The sequence below is a fragment of the Taeniopygia guttata genome, chromosome 6, assembly GCF_048771995.1.
Source record: "Taeniopygia guttata chromosome 6, bTaeGut7.mat, whole genome shotgun sequence".
Lineage (NCBI taxonomy): Eukaryota > Metazoa > Chordata > Aves > Passeriformes > Estrildidae > Taeniopygia > Taeniopygia guttata.
The window spans coordinates 13,908,596-13,922,668 of NC_133031.1; the positions used below are offsets into that span (position 1 = coordinate 13,908,596).

The window sequence follows — 14,073 nt, forward strand, 5'->3', positions numbered from 1 at the left end:
ACACAATCAGACATCCTTGCCCCAAAGTATTCAATAAAAGAAGTGTTCGAGGTGAACCACTATACTTACTGCACACCACAGCAGCACATTTCACAGGCTACTGTTCCTTTATTAGAAACATTTCTCAAAGGTTCTATTAGTACTCATAGATTGTAAGGGGTTTGGGGTTTTTTTTTAAGCATAGGAAATACAGTGAAGTAGAATAACTAAATAAAAATTTGAAAATTCGAGGTACTTTATAAAGCAAAAATAACATTCTTTCCTTTTACTTTTTGCTTTTACTCAAGAGAAATAAGTAGTCATAATGCAAGTGGGAAACTGTCCTATTGCAGCAGAGTACATCAGTTTCTTTCAGTTTAAGGTATTGACTCAAAATAGGTATTTTAATCATGCCAGTGGTATGACATGGACAGAAAACAGCTACAAAAATTAATGCATGACTCAGTGGAAATTCAGACAGAGATAGAGATGCTCATTAGTACTGGATTATATCTGAAACATAAGAGTGTGAGATAAACCTGCCATATATATGATACTGATTCTCATTGAGAACTTAATCTGGGTAAGCAAGGTACAAGTAAAGGATTGCTCACTTCAGAACCTTAAAAATATTATGAAGTTCAATGTAATTAGGACACCTTTCTTAAAAGGCAAAGTCAAGGTTCTTCTGTAGTTCAAAGTCCTAGAAAATTCTAGACAAACTAGAAAAAGAAGAGGGCAAAGTTAATATTATTGTGAGACACGATAATACTGATGTCTCAGTACATTTCCAGGATTGGTCTTTTCATTTAACTCCAGTGTATTTAGACTCATGCAGAGAATTAAATTAATCATTATAGAATGAAAATCAGGACAAGTTTCCTTAAGGGCATATTGACATTTTATCTCTCTTGTTCGTTGACACAGATGTAAACAGGAGCTGCAAAAGAGTGAGAATCTCTTCTCTTGCCTATTTCACATTTGTAAATCAAAGTAGGGCTTAATCTAATACTCCAGTTCTTTCAGATGGAAAGAATGAGGGAGGGCATGCACTCTCTGAAAGTAAACTTCTGGCAGTGAGGCCAAAGAAAAAGAAATGTTCAGTTCTTTAAGGAAGATGGTGTTTCTAATAAAAATAAACATCTGGTTATCTGAAACTACTGTCAGAGAAAGTGTTTATTTTAACTATTAGCTGTACCTGGTGGATCACATTAATTCTTCCTCCTACTCTGAATATTTTTTTTTAATCATAAGTAATTCTACTGACTGCAGAAGTCATAAGCAAGATTGTTGTGGTTGTAAATTTTAGACAATAGAGCCTTTAAAGAAAAAACCCTAAGCAAACAAACCAAAAACCGTACAACCCAACCCAACCTTCATAATGATCTGTTACTTGCATACCAAATTCTTGCTAATTAGGAAGTGTTTACTGTGTCAAATAAAAGTTACTCCTATATTACAAAGGTTTCAGGGAGTTTATGAAAATTATGTACTTCAAACAAAACTGTGTTGGATAGTCCACAATGGTCACCTCATTTCTTTGTTGGCCGATCACCTTGGGTCAGTAGCTTAAGTAGCTTACTCTCAGCAGAATCAAGTAATCCTCTCTGATCATCCACTTTATATCTTAGTAGTGTTTCCTTATTCTCCTTTAGTTCAGTTGATCTGAATAGTGGGGAATTTGATTCTCTTAACCTCTTTTAAAATTGTTTCTCTGAGTTTGCGTGCAGTATCTTATTGCAGCACCCTACTCCAGTTTGTGTGTCACTAGTGCTCCACTCTTCTGTCCCTCTTGGCAAGCCACGCACAACACACTCTAGAGCTCTGGAGCCAGGCTCCTTCTCACAGAGAAACTGAACAAACACCTGTTTTAACAGACATAGGATCCACAGCAATTGGCGTATTTATATCTAATCAACTTTTAAAATGGCATCATTCAGCTGTGCCTAACCACATTACTTAATTTGCAGTCTGTTTTGCTATCGATTTCTTATACCCTCTACAGATATAGAACATCACTCAATACGGCATTTTCTTTACCTAACACATTTATCTCTCAGCCAAAAAGCTGAGAAATTTAGTAAATATGTTTGTAAATTTCGGATTACAGCTCTCTTATAAATTAGTTGATAAGGCTATTTACTGAAAATATGCAGAAATATACACATAGTATTTTCCAAAAAATCTCTGAAACAAAAATTATCATAAGGCACTAGAAAAATTAGCTTCGGTTAAAAAAAAAAAAAAAAAAGCCAAAACCAACTAAGATATTTTCCTTAAAGCAGACCTTAGCTCTATGTTCAAATGCCTCTTATTTTCTATTCAGATCAGAGGATTTTTACAGTTCATTTTTTTTGTGTGAAGAATGTTAATTTTTGATGACTTGTGAACAAAAGGAAGATACATCTGGAAAGCTGAAGAAGTGGGAAATACTATATTTCCACTTAATTATTAGTTATAGGACTGACAGAATTATGGATTCCTCCAGTGAGGAAAGAAGAAACCGGAAAGAGCACAGAATGCTTTTAGATATTTATCAGTTGAAACCCTGATAAAAGCATGAAAAGAGGTTTCTACTGTGAAATGTTTCTACTCTTTCCAAAGTATGTTTGAAGTGGACCTCACAAGTGGTACACAGGGTTTTCAGCTCCATCAATTCCCAACATCTGATATTAAGCAGTTACATGGGAACCTCATTTTACACTGAAATCTGAGAACATTTCTATCTCTCTTTGCAAGGAGGGACATCAAAAATGTGGCTTGACTATTCAAACTTGAGAGCTCAAATAGCAAAATCAAATGGAAAAAAAGAAAAAAAACACTTAATGGTAACAGTCTTGTAAAGATAGTCCAAAAATTTGCATAGATTTCTTCATATTTGAATGCCTGTTTTTCTCAAAATTGAACTTTTTAAGGTAAATTCTAGAAGAATAATTCTCACTTATACGGCAAGAGTAATCAGTGCTTCTTGCTTTAAAATAATTTTTTTTCTAAAATGTAGCTTAGTTTAATGAATTTAAACTGCTTGTTAACTCATTACTCACAAGTCATTGAGAACTCAAGGACTGGTAAAAAAAAAGCCCCTATACATTTGGTAGAAAATATGCACATTCATACAGTAAGTGTTTAAATAGTCATTTAGCATGTGCATTCTACCCATTCTGACTGTAGTGTTTAGTGCATGATTTCCATATTCCCACTTTAGACAAGTAGAAAGTCTTAATCTGAACAAAAATAGAGACTCCAAATCAGAACAGTCCGTTATCAAACTCTACATTTCATCAAAATTAATATAAACACCCTTTGGTTTAGAAAAAGTGTGATATGACTTATTAACCTCTTCAAAGAAAGACACAACACAAATTTCATAGGAGCTGCTTGCTCACATCACTGAAAAGAAAAGCTGAGCAAACAAAACCTTTGCCTATAGGGACTAAGCTGTAGTTAAATATGTTTGGTTTAGAATTCACTTCTGTGCGAACTTCAGCCAAGTTTCTCAGTTTAAAGGGAATGATGGCTGTGAATGAAGTTAATATTTTCACAAAAGATGAAATTTGAAAGAGCCAATATGGAAACCTGCTCTTATGAACAATTATATTCAATCAGGGGATTGTGTGTGCAGTCAATACAATTCAAATTGCTAATATAAGCAATGAATAGCAAGCACTCAAAGGACCACTGACAGAAAACACGTTGTCAGCAGTTCACTGCCTGAAATATCTTAACAACAAACATTTGCTGAGTAATTGCAATCAACAAATTTGTTGAAACACATCCAGTTGACAGACAATTTATCAACAGGAAAAAGAGAAACATGTGAAAAATCTTTGTAGTTCTTTCATTAATATTTGTGGTCCAACATCACAGATTTGGAATTCAGAGAATTACTACTGGCCCTCCTGCCTCTGCTGTAATAATGCTACTTCTAATGCTATTTATAGCATAGTTACAAGTTACACACATACAGGTAAATAGCCTGAGTCTTCAGATAAGACTTCGTACTGTTAGATTATCACATACAACACTTGCTTTATTTGTTTATTCTCAAACTGTGTATGGACTTTAAAAAGAATAATTGGATCAGGTGAAACACTGGAGAGGGAGACTGCTCTTTTCCTGGAAACAGTGTACTTGGAAACCCAAAACAGTCTGTGAGAGGCGGCACAGAAAAAAGCACAGGACTATTACAAAGCACAGGGATCCTGATGCTCACATGCAGAAGCAGAGAGTTTGCTGGAAGTCCCAAGGAGCAGATAGTGATGCATCAGAGGGAAGCAGTTTCCAGGGGTAATTGGAATGTGTGTTTCCTTTCATAAAGTCACCATGGTGTAGCCACAGAAGCATTTTAATAGCTCAAAAGTGCACTTTTTAAAAGCAAATTTCTCAATTTTTCACTATTTCATACTATGCCTTGATCACATCACAAAACTCTTCTGGAACAAAAAATCTGGATTCCTTCTGAGTGAAATAACACTCAAAATAGTTTTACAGGAGCAAACCTTGTGTGCTTTGGGCACATCTAATCTGATGGGCATTCAGTCTTGAAGGTATGTGGGTGGATGTCACTGTCTCACCATCAAATATTTCACCCTACAAAAACACCCCTGTTGCCCTACAGTACCTGTTAACATAGATGTACCTTGAGGTGATGGAAACCAAGCCAGGAAGTAAAGACACATATACACAGTCTTGATGAGATTACTATATAAACCCTGTATTCTGTCTCACATGCCCATTTCAAGGTTTTCTTGGTGTTAAGTAGCCACTTTTAAAGGATAATAAAATTTGGGGTTTTTTGAATTTACAAGCTTTTTGTGTTATGATAAAACAAAAATGTATAGTCAGATTTCAAGGTTTACTTGACACCATTTGGTCATCTGAATGTTATTCTTTGAATGCACTTGCAATTTGGAAAGCAATTGCAACTGGAAATAATGTCCCACACAAACATTAGTAACAACAATGTTAATATTTCCTTCTGACTGGAAAATTAGAAACACAACTCCCCATATGTAAAAAAGGCAAATAAGCAAGACCCAGGGAACTACACTTTAGTGCCTGGAAAAATCATGGTGCATGTCACAGTTTCCCCCTGGAAACTGTGCTAAGGCACATGTAAAGTAAGGAGGTCATTGATGAAAGTCAGCATGGCTCCACTAAGAGCAAATTGTGCCTGACAAATTTTTTGGCTTTTTATGACTGGGTTACAGTCATGGTGGATGACAGGAGAGTGACTGATATGTACCTGGACTTGTGCAAGGAATTTGGCAGTGAACTATATGACAGCCTTATCTCTACATTGGAGAGACATGGATTTGACAGATGGACCACTCAAGAGATAAGGAATTGGCTGGATGGCCACACCCAGAGTGAGGAAGCTTAAGTACAACACCAGGCTGAGTGGTGCAGCTGGCACACCTGAAGGGTGGAAGACCTTCCAGAGGGACCCTGGCAGAAGAAACGGGCCCATGCAAACCTCATGATTCAATGAGCCCAAGTGCAAGGTCCTGCTCCTGGGTTGGAGCAATCCCGAGCACAGGCTGGGCAGTGCGAGAAGCCCTGCTGGGGAGGACTTGGAGTACTGGTGGATGAGAGGCTGGAGATGTTTTTACTTGCAGCTCAGAAAGCCAGTCATATCCTGGGAACCATCAAAAGACATGTGGCCAGCATGCTGAGGGAAGAGATTCCTCTCCTCTGCTCCACTCATGAGATCCTACCTGGAGCACTGCACCAGCTCTGGGGCTCCCAACATAAGAAGCACACAGACCTGTTGGAGTGAATCCAGAGGTCACAAGGATGATGAGAGGGTTGCAGCATCTCTCCCCTATGAAGACAGACAGAGAGTTTAGTCTACTCAGATCTGGAAAGAGAAGGCTCCAGGAAGATATTATATCAACCTTCCAGTACTAAAGGGGACCTACAGGAAGGCAGAAAACAAACTTTTGGCAAGGCTATGTAGTGACAGGAAAAGGGGGAATGCTTTTAAACTGGAAGAGGACATGTTTAGATTAGATATTGCGAAGAAAATCTTCATCATGAGGCTGGTGAGATGTCAGAACAAGTTGCCCAGAGAAGTTGCAGATGCCCCATCCCCAGAAGTGTTCAAGGGCAGGTTGGAAGATGACCCTGCCCATAGCAGGAGAGTTGGAAATAGATGGTTATGAAGGTCCCTTATGACCTAAACCATTCCATGACAATTGCTGTTGGAGCAGCATTCTAGCTCTTTTGTCATGCCAAGGCTGGTGTTTGTGCTTGCCCCTATCTATTTGCAGGTGCCTTCCTGGTCATAGGCATACACCAGTAGGTGACAAGCAGACTTATTTGGTCCATCATTCTGAAGGTATTCCCAGCATTAAGCCATGCAGAGTAAGCTGCATGCCATAGAAAAATAATAAAAGGGGATTAAAATCTTTTTTCCATATTAATGTATAAACTAAATTCCCACAGACTTAATTCATTGCAGTACACAGAAGTGGTAATTTTTTTTTTTTTTTACTTCCAAAATAGAGAATATTTATGTAGACGAGACTAGGTATGCTTGGGAACAAGCAACGAGTATAAATAAAACTAAAGAAATCAGAGAAGACTTGGCATAAATAAGCCAATTACATAGACTCTTGAACTGAAATCTTTAATAATGCATAAAGTAAAACACAGACATGCAGCAGAGCTAATGCTTGCAAATGAGCAGGTCTACGATGCGGAAACATTTTCCCAAAGCAAGGTTAACATAAAGAGTACAGTATCTAAAAAGATCTCTCCAAAATTCACCCCAAACCAAATCATGAAATGAAAAAAAAAATTTAATAAGGTAAAGATATATAAAGAAGAAAATCTATTCAAATTGCATTTAGAAAAATTTCAACTGAAAAGAAACTGAAGCCTACTGGAGACCAATATATCATAATAAGCCCTCTGTAAATAAATTATCATGTTTCCTCACAGACCCCTTTGTCAATTTAAGATCTTTGCAGCCCATTCTCTCGATTGTAATCCAGCTAATTTCATTCAGTCACTAGGTATGCATGTGGTTAGTTCAGCTCACCAGACGTCCTGGGGACAGCTCCACTGTTTCACAGTTCCTCCTAAATCTGAGTTGCCATAAGATGCTGGAATGAAAGCCCTAAGCACTAAAAATCACTCTACAATGGCAGGAAAGCTGAAATGGTGTAAATTCCGTCACACTAATACAGAAATGAAATTGAGTAGAAGACTGCAATTAGATGGCAAAGGGCAGCTAGAACTCTCTCAATTCCACCCTAGTGCTCCTCCTAAGGCTACAGAGAGGTACAGAGATTCCATGTGGATTGCACCTGGACAGGCACGGAGATGCTGCAAGGACACATCATCCATAAGCTTCATCTTGGTGGGTGCTCTGCACAGCACAGTGCAAAGAGAGCTCTTCACACAAGCTCTTCAAGATATTTAACCATGGTTTCAAGTATTCCAAAGTTCCGAAACACTTTAGAAAATTCCTCCAACTTTTTAGTTGAGAATTTTAGTTGAAAATTTGAACTCTACTCACATTTTCTCATATTTTCCCACATGAAACCATATTTGGTCCGAAAATGTGCCAAGCCTTAAGCAGAACATTACATATTCTATTACATCCAGGGGTAATTATTTTGTGACTAGTTTAATATCTCACTTCAGGTCACACATGCAAAAGCTGTCGTCATTTTACATATTTTACCTTTTGCTTTATTCATGAATAAAGAAGTAGGATATTATAGGACCTGACCTGTTGGTCAGACTTCCAATAGCAATTGCAAGCAATTATGGCAAGGTGAAATGTCACTGTGCACTGAACCCCTCTTTGTTACTCCATCTACAGATTGGGGAGAAACCATCTTTGTTTTGTACTGTAGTCTGATAGAATTCCCACCTTAAACAAGAAAAAAAAAATGTAAAAAAATTGAATTCTCTCTGCACTGGATTTTCACTGTTTGAAGAATATTCAAAAAATTATAATATGCTTCCTAGGTGTATTTACATCCCATAATTTTTGTCATGTGACTCATTTTAACCTGATGCTTGCATATCAAAATTACAGGACAGATTATTATTTTAAAATATGTACCATGCTGCTTATTTAATGATATAAACACTGGTAAAGTTTTGGCTAATGTGGAAAAAAAATCATTGATGCTGTCTGAGAACACCGATTTCAATCTGCAAGTTTTACTAAAATTCAGCCCAAAACTGAGCCACAAAGGTAATTACATATTACCAGTTATGACGTCATGCACAGATTTTTCAGGTTTATTTTAATCTTTACACTATAAACCATTAGGAATGTCAAAATTATTAACTATCTTTATTTTTAAATATTGATTATTATCTAATAATTATCAATTATTTGTTTATATTTTTAATTTTTAAAAAGTTTACTGATTTCTTTACAAATACAAATAATAAGAAATGTAAAATAATCTATTGTGGTATAAAATAATAAATGTCTCTTCAGGGATCCATGAATCCCTTCAGCAAAATTAATTACCCAATAACTGCAATTAAATTAACTCAAATATCAGCACCATAAAACTAATCAGCCCACAGAAAATAACTGAAACAGCTATCTACCTGTAAGGTCCATCCCCTAGGATGCATCCTGCAGGCTTTTTCTACAGACTGATGCATGACTAGATAGAAAAAAATCAGGCCATTTGGTACCAATGGGGCAGTCAGGTACAGAGAGCCAGACCTCTGCACAAAAAAACATCCTTACAACTCCCTCTAGCACTTCTTCATGGCAAAGATGATCCAAATTGGACATCTGTGGCGATTGAGGTTGTGACTGCAAGGCACTGGAAGGACAAAAATTCCTTTTGTAACAGGAATTTTAGTGTCTTAGGGCTCTTAATATCATAACCAAATTTTCAATCACATGCTTTACAATCATCAGTTTAAAAATTACTTTCATGGGGATCTTGATACCTACTAATAGCTGAAGCAGATCCAGGATCAGAAAGGTCAACATGCTCTAATGTCTTGTGCTGGAGTTATTTTCTGGCCAAAAGAAGCAGCACAAAAGTCCTGAGGTGAGTGGCAGGAACCAAAGTGATGGCAAGGCCAAAAGCTGTCACCATCTCTCACTATTATCTGATAGATTAACACCTTAAATTATGGGACAAGAATTAGAGAAGCTATGACAAAAAGAACTCATGAGGGCAAAAAATAATTCTAAACTACAAAATACATAAAAGTTACAAAAGAGACATTCAGAAACAATGAAGGTTTTGAGGGGTAAGGTAAGAAGAAGAAAAAGGTGTGGCAGGAAGGGAGAGAATATAAGACAGAAAGCTAAGTGAAATGACAGAGAGAATTTAAGAATTCTGCTGGGTGTGAAAAGCCAGGAAAAAAAATCCAGTGTCAAGCCAAGACACGTAGCAGAGATGTAACCATTCTTATCTGTACTTGAGGGCATGAAATAATTCCTTTTTTAATTTTGCCTTTTTAATCCTGTCAATTGGAGCTGTCACTATGGATGTAATAGCAAGTATCCCAATCACATTATCAAAGACTACACTGACACTCCTTGAAATAGCATTAATATCTGCTCACTGTGGGTACTACATTTAAATGTTCATGTGCAGTGCTGTAGCTCCCCCTTAGTCAGGTATCAAGCTAATAATTCATGCTCTGCTTGTAAAATTATTAACAGCTGGCCTAACGTTAAATCACTGGAGTGTGGTTTGCTAGAACAAGACACTGATAATAAGATTATTTCCTACTCTATCAAGTTATTACTGATTTTGTATTTGCAAATATCAAAATTGGCTTTTAAGCCCAGAGCAGGATTTAACTTTCCAAGAGTAACAGGCCTGAACTAAGATGGCAGGCTTAAATTTGGGGGAAAAATGAATTTAAAATCCAAGTTCACAATTCTGCAAATGTTCTCAAAAAAAAAACCCCAGGCTCAGTAAAATCCAGGTAGAAATGTCAGGTAAAATAGAAATATTGAAATAGGGTGGATGAATTTGTGATGATCCCCACAAAATCCAGTGTTTCACCATCTTGGTTAATGCTGTTTCATCACCACCCTCAGAGCCCTGCTCTTACTCACTTTGGAATACAAAAGGGACAGGGAGAGGTAAATTTAATTATTACAAAGTCTCATACAGCAATACAGTAATTACTAAGTTCATGGACAGCTACATAAGAGAAAATGAAATCACATGATATGCTGAGGTCAAGCAGGTATATAGAAAAGAGTAATTTTATACCTTAAAGCAGTGGGCTGCTTTAAAATGTTACAAGTTGCCTCTAAAAATGCAGATGATTAATTCTGAATGACCTGTGGACTCCTATCTGCTTAAAGGATGTAATATCTAATTGGTTCACTGGATAGCAGGAAATTCAGAGGGGATCCATTATATTTTCAGTATATATTAGAAATATAGTAAAAGAGATAACAAATTTACTGCTTACATGAAATATTTGTCTAGGTAAGTGATAAAGGAAAAGATAAAATGTCACTCAGAAGAAGGTTAAAGAAGTATATAGGAAGAGACAAAATAATATCTACTTAATTAATTTGGAAAATAGTATTATTCAGTCATTATTATTTTTGTGATTGTGGTATCATTAGAAATTTAATAAAACTTCATTAAAATTTGGTGTGTGCTGATAGTTTTCTGTAAGAGCCTAAATGGATGAAGTGCTTGTGACCTTCAATCTAGATAAGGACTCTCTCCTTGGGAAGTGTAAAGCTGAGTGTATGCTTATACATGCAGTGAGATTGGAGGGATCTTTTCTGTGGTCAAGTAATGTTCTTAAACAGGTATAGGGCAGTGTAGTGCTGAAACCCTTCTTTTCTTGAAAATGAACTGAATTAAAAATCTCCTTCATTACTTACCAAGGAACAGGACTCGGCTATCAAGGGGCTGATATCTTACACATTACAGAGCCAGAAGAACCACCAGCAACAAATGCAAGGACTAAAGCCTAAGAGGTGCAACTCTCATGAACCACTGCAACTGGGGAGGTGCACAAGTTAATCTGACAAGAAACATCATCTGACAGTGAATGAATTTGCATTCATTTACTAATTTGTAATGCACATTTCAAGTTGATTGACATAACTCCTAGTCAGGAAACTCAGTCACTTGCTCAATGTAGTAGTACAATAGTATTTTAAAAAGCTTAGGTTAACACCTTGGTCTAGATAAACCTAGAATTCCCTTAAAAGTAACAGAAACATAAAAAAACCTCCAAATATAAAATTAAAAATCTAGAGATTTAGATATATAGAAGATTAAAGACTTTCAGATCTTGAAAGCCTGCTCTGGGGAAAAAAGCCTCTAGATGTTGTAAATTACATCATAATTCTGAGAGATAGCAAAATTTCATATTTACACACAGACTATGAAACAGTCATGCTGAAAGTAGCATAGCTGCTTTTCTGATAACATATTATTTTTGTTTCATTCATTTTTAGCAAAGCTTTCGGCTTGGGCTAACATCCTTAATTTTGCAAAATCTACCATGGAAACTTATGAGGTCAGGATCTGAAACTCACCTCTTCTCCAAAGTACTTATTAATACTGAAATGTTGCACAACAAATTAAGAACTGACTGAGAAAGTCATTTGCCATCTGCTCTGTTGCAAAAATTACTTCTGTTTTTCATACACATCTACCACACACTTTCAGCTATTTCTAACAAGGCAGAGATCAAGGCAGAGATCAAGACAGAAATGTGGGGGTTTTGTGCTGGCTGAGTTCAGGGGGTGCTCAGGAGCTGCACCAAAATCCTTCATGTCTCTGCGCCCTGCTTTCCCGCCACTGCCTCATGTTCTGCACTCCTCTCCATTCCCAGACTTTGGCAACTCACCCTGAGCTCATTTCTTGGTTTTCTATGGAAGACAGAAACCATTATCATGTAAATATTTGAATTGCCTTAGAGCAATGGAAGTAGCACTTGCAGGTAGCTATGATGATGAAAGCTGCTAAGTGAGTGCTACCAACTACTTTTTATTTTCACCCAGGCCAGGAATGACCTAGGGTCTGCTGACCAGATAATAAGTTATCTGTTCCCCCACATTTCTGACTCTTTATTAAATTTTCACTAATTAAAAAAATTAGTAAGGCACTTACTAATTGACTGAGTGCAACTTTCCAAGTTACGAAGGGATATCTTTTTTTGCATTGTTCAGCCAATTGCAAAACATGTAAAACATGCATGTAAAAGGGGAATTAGTCTTTTAAAAGAGCCAATAACTGCATTGGTTCCTTTAAAAGACTAATTCCCCTCTTGTGTGGGAGATGATACTTGATCATTCTCTGGACATGGGAGAACACAAGCTGCAGAGTTCTGATTTGGTGACATGTTAGACTACAATTTCTGCACTGCCAGGAGGTGCAGGACACTAGGTACATTAACTTTTGGCAGGAGATCTCTACAAACACCATCCTGCTAGTGATGCCACTGATGTTTGTGAAACAAAGTTACATCAATTTTTAAAACTTCTGTTTAGAGATGATGAAAATCAGTCCCATGTTGTTTTCAGCTTTTGCTCTTCTGCAAGTTAAAACATTCACTCTGCTAAGGATGTTTGGATCCATACAAACCCAGTTTTGTTGTTATATTGAATGAGGAGGCAGTGTTAACTGTAAGCATAGTGTATGTATAACAGTGTCCAAAAGGCACAAGTTAGCACCTGGGCCCAGATCCAAGACACAGACTGAAGCACAGACTCCAGAAATTATATGATTATGCATCAAAGAAATTTGAACAATATGCTTCTGATATTTTGTATTTCAATGCTTTAAATGTGAGGTGATAGCATTTTTCAAAACCAAAAATCAAAGCACTTTTTGTCTGCCAAATGAGTTACCTTGCTGTACATGTAATGAGAGGTTTTGTAGCCCATGAATCCAAGTACACAAAATAGACAGAATACCACTATCAACATAGATGCAAACATTAATAAAGGTAATTGGGTCAAAAGGATTTGCTTGAAGTTTAACTTTGTAGCTTATTGTGAATCTATTGTGAAACAAAATACTTTAATATGTGTTTATTACTAATTGAAAGAATTTAATTTGATTATACAGTCCAATATTGTCATTGTTCTCATCTCTAACAGGATCACCTAAATTAATTTACACAATAATCTGAAATTATAAAAGCAGAGATCTCTCTTAGAGGCAGTAGGCAGAGTTCTCTGTGAGGCAACAGATTTAATAAGAATCTGAAGAGAGAAAGCACACAAAAACAAAATATAATTTTTTCGGTTTAAATGTTAATTATCCTTCCCATAGACCTGTCACACGAAGTCCTTACTGAACATAATAATCAATGTATTCTCTGTAGAAAACCATAGAAAACCATTCATAATCATGGATTAAGGTTTTATAGTAATATTTAGCCTATATAGTAATATTGGCCAAGATTTTGAAAAAATGTATTATCTTCTTATACATATTTTTAACCAAATTTTGCTGCTATTCTATTTCTGTGTCATTCTCCCAGGTAGCTAACAGCAATATAATATTTCTTCTTATGGCAAACAGGGTTCACACTGACTAGAAAGATATTTTATGACATTATGGAAATATTTTCATACATGTTCATCTCCAGCAGCTTCAGGAACCATTAGCATACCAAAGATAAGGAGCACTTGTACAGCAGAACCTAGACTATTCAAGAATGGAAGGAGCAATTAAAAAATTAGGATATTCAATAAATGAACACATTTAAACTTTCCCAGTGATTTCTTTGGTATTTTTTTCAATTTCCTGGAAGAAAGGACATCCCAAATCCAGAATTTACCTACAAAAAGTAATGTTTTGGAAGTCCATTGCTTAGTTTTCATTAAGTCAATGATATTTCCTAATTTACTGACTTTTTTTTTCAAATGGAATTTTCTTCACTTTGAGGTTCCAGGTCATGTCATATTAAAGTGTTTTGTTTTGATTTTCCTGTTATTTTCTAGTTATAAGTGTAACAGAGCCAAAAAGATAAGTAGGTATTCTCTATCAGCAGAGCTGTCCCAGTTTAATTTTTTCATAACTGTAAAAATCTCCCATGCTGAACAGAACACTACAAGGAGGAGAATCCCTTTATTATTTAGGACTAAATTAATATTGC

General features: G+C 36.3%; 1 long non-coding RNA gene across 4 annotated transcripts in view; it reads right to left on the bottom strand.

Annotated features, from left to right (window-relative positions):
- The window catches only part of LOC116808542 (uncharacterized), a 420,301-nt gene that overhangs the window by 242,355 nt on the left and 163,873 nt on the right, over nucleotides 1–14,073 (bottom strand). The gene's annotated exons all lie outside the window — the stretch shown is intronic.